Source organism: Triticum dicoccoides, chromosome 5B (genome assembly GCF_002162155.2).
Source record: "Triticum dicoccoides isolate Atlit2015 ecotype Zavitan chromosome 5B, WEW_v2.0, whole genome shotgun sequence".
Lineage (NCBI taxonomy): Eukaryota > Viridiplantae > Streptophyta > Magnoliopsida > Poales > Poaceae > Triticum > Triticum dicoccoides.
The window spans coordinates 597,030,383-597,033,348 of NC_041389.1; positions in this window are offsets into that span (position 1 = coordinate 597,030,383).

Genomic DNA, 2,966 nt, shown 5'->3' on the forward strand with positions numbered 1-2,966 from the left:
AACGAGCCGAATCTTTTTGTGACTTTTTTATGGAAAAGTCGGATTTTGGGTGAAGGAATAGGAGTACGGCGGTGCACGAGGGCCGCACACTCCCTAGTGGAGCGACCAGGGCCAGGCTGTTTGGGGTGGCCGCGTGGAGGCGATGTAGGTCGGTTGTGGTTCTTCTTTCGCTGCAAGAAAGCTAATTTTTGGAATGAAATTTGTGTAAAAAATTATCCCAATTGGAGTTTCGGAGCTCCGGATATTTAAGAAACAACGCTCAACCTCAGAAAAGTTATGAAAAGCAGAGGCTGGAGAGAGAAGAGATATAACCTCGGAGTGGCTCTCACCCCTCCAGGAGCCATGGCGGCCAAGGACCAAAGGGGGAAACCTCTCCCCATCTAGGGCAGAGGCCATGGAAGAAGAAGGAGGAGGGGCTTGTCTCCCCTCTCCCCTGATACGTCTCCGTCGTATCTATATTTTTTGATTGTTCCATGCCAATATTCTTCAACTTTCATATACTTTTGGCAACTTTTTATACTATTTTTTGGGACTAACATATTGATCCAGTGCCCAGTGTCAGTTCCTGTCTGTTGCATGTTTTATGTTTCGCAGAAAACCAATATCAAACGGAATCCAAACGGGATAAAAACGGACAGAGAATTATTTTGGAATATTTGGGATTTTCCGGAGGAAGAATCAACGCGAAATGGTGTCCAGGATGGCCACGAGGCAGCCCCCCCCCCCCGGGGGCGCGCCCTGGGATCTCGTGGGCCACCCGTAAGGTGGTTAACGCTCTACTTTTGCCGCAAGAAAGCTAATTTTATGAGAAAAATCTGGGCGAAAGATTCACCCCAATCGGAGTTACGGATCTCCAGATATAAAGGAAACGGTGAAGGGGCAGAATCAGAGAACGTGAAACAGAGAGATAGATCCAATCTCGGAGGGGCTCTCGCCCCTCCCAGGCCATGGGAGCCAAGGGCCAGAGGGGAAACCCTTCTCCCATCTAGGGAGGAGGTCAAGGAAGAAGAAGAAGAAGGGGCCCTCTCTCCCCCTTGCTTTCGGTGGCGCCGGAGCGCTGCCGGGGACCAACATCATCACTGCGATCTTCACCAACACCGTCGTCATCTTCACCAACATCTCCATCACTTTCCCCCTTCTATATCCAGCGGTCCACTCTTCCGCAACCCGCTATACCCTCTACTTGAACATGGTGCTTTATGCTTCATATTATTTTCCAATGATGTGTTGCCATCCTATGATGTCTGAGTAGATTTTCGTTGTCCTATCAGTGATTGATGAATTGCTATGATTGGTTTGAGTTGCATGTTTTATTATTGGTGTTGTCCTATGGTGCCCTCCGTGTCGCGCAAGCGTGAGGGATTCCCGCTGTAGGGTGTTGCAATGCGTTCATGATTCACTTATAGTGGGTTGCGTGAGTGAATGAAACACAAACCCGAGTAAGTAGATTGTTGCGTATGGGATAAAGGGGACTTGATACTTTAATGCTATGGTTGGGTTTTACCTTAATGAATCTTTAGTAGTTGCGAGGATGCTTGCTAGAGTTCCAATCATAAGTGCATATGATCCAAGAAGAGAAAGTATGTTAGCTTATGCCTCTCCCTCAAATAGAATTGCAATAGTGATTACCGGTCTAGTAACGTAGTCAATTGCTTAGGGACAATTTCACAACTCCTACCACCACTTTTCCACACTCGTTATATTTACTTTATTTGCATCTTTATCTAAACATCCCCTAGCTTTTATTTACATGTTCTTTATTATCTTGCAAACCTATCCTATCACATCTACAAAGTACTTCTAGTTTCATACTTGTTCTAGGTAAAGCAAACGTCAAGCGTGCATAGAGTTGTATCGGTGGTCGATAGAACTTGAGGGAATATTTATTCTACCTTTAGCTCCTCGTTGGGTTCAACACTCTTACTTATCGAAAATTGTTGCAATCCCCTACACTTGTGGGTTATCAACACTTGCCGGGGAGTCATAGCGTGGGGTGAATATTCTCGTGTGTGCTTGTTTGCTTTATCACTAAGTAATTTTTATTTGCTGTTCTTAGTTGTTCTCTATCTTTAGTTATGGATATGGAACGCAAAATACCAAAAAAATTAGATGTACTTGCCACTCATGTAGATGGGGTAACTCCTAAAACCCCCGATGCTCATTATGTGAAAGATATTATGTACTACTTTGATAATCTTGAGAAAACCCCATTCAACTTTATAATGGGAGACACGTTGGATCAACGGGAATACTTTAGGGATTATCGCTGACACAAAAAGGGAAACTATTATGGGATCAATTTATTATTTTGCGTTGGTATGCTCGTCAACTATGCGTGATGCATGATTATACTTGTTTCTCTAGGATGAAGGATCCACACCTTCCCTTTTCATGCAAATTCAATGATAATGAAACCTTAGCTTCTTATGCTAATGGTAGATATGATTACTATGATGTGGAACAAATAGAAGAATTTGTTGCTTTTATGCGTGCTTATGAGATTGAATCTATGTTTAAAGCTTTTGATGATTTTGATGATTCAGTTTGTAGACCTGAAAATTTAGCTATACTTAGATATTGCTATGAAAATTATGTATACAATTACTATATTAATGCTTTTATGAAGAAATTCTCCGCTGTCCAAGAAGAGACTAATATTTTGCAGGAAGCTATAGAAGAAGAAATTGATGAAACTATGAGCTCATTGGATGAAAAAGATGATGAGGAGAGCGAAGAACAAAAGGAGGAAGAGCGGATTAGCTACCCGTGCCCACCTTCTAATGAGAGTAACCCTCCAACTCATACATTATTTAATTCCCCTTCGTGCTTACCGAAGGATGATTGCTATGATCCCTTGAATTTGTTTGAAATATCCCTTTTTGATTATGCTTGCTATTCTTGTGGCCAAGATGCCAATATGAATTATGTTTATGGAGATGATGCTATAGTTCCTTATGTTAAACATG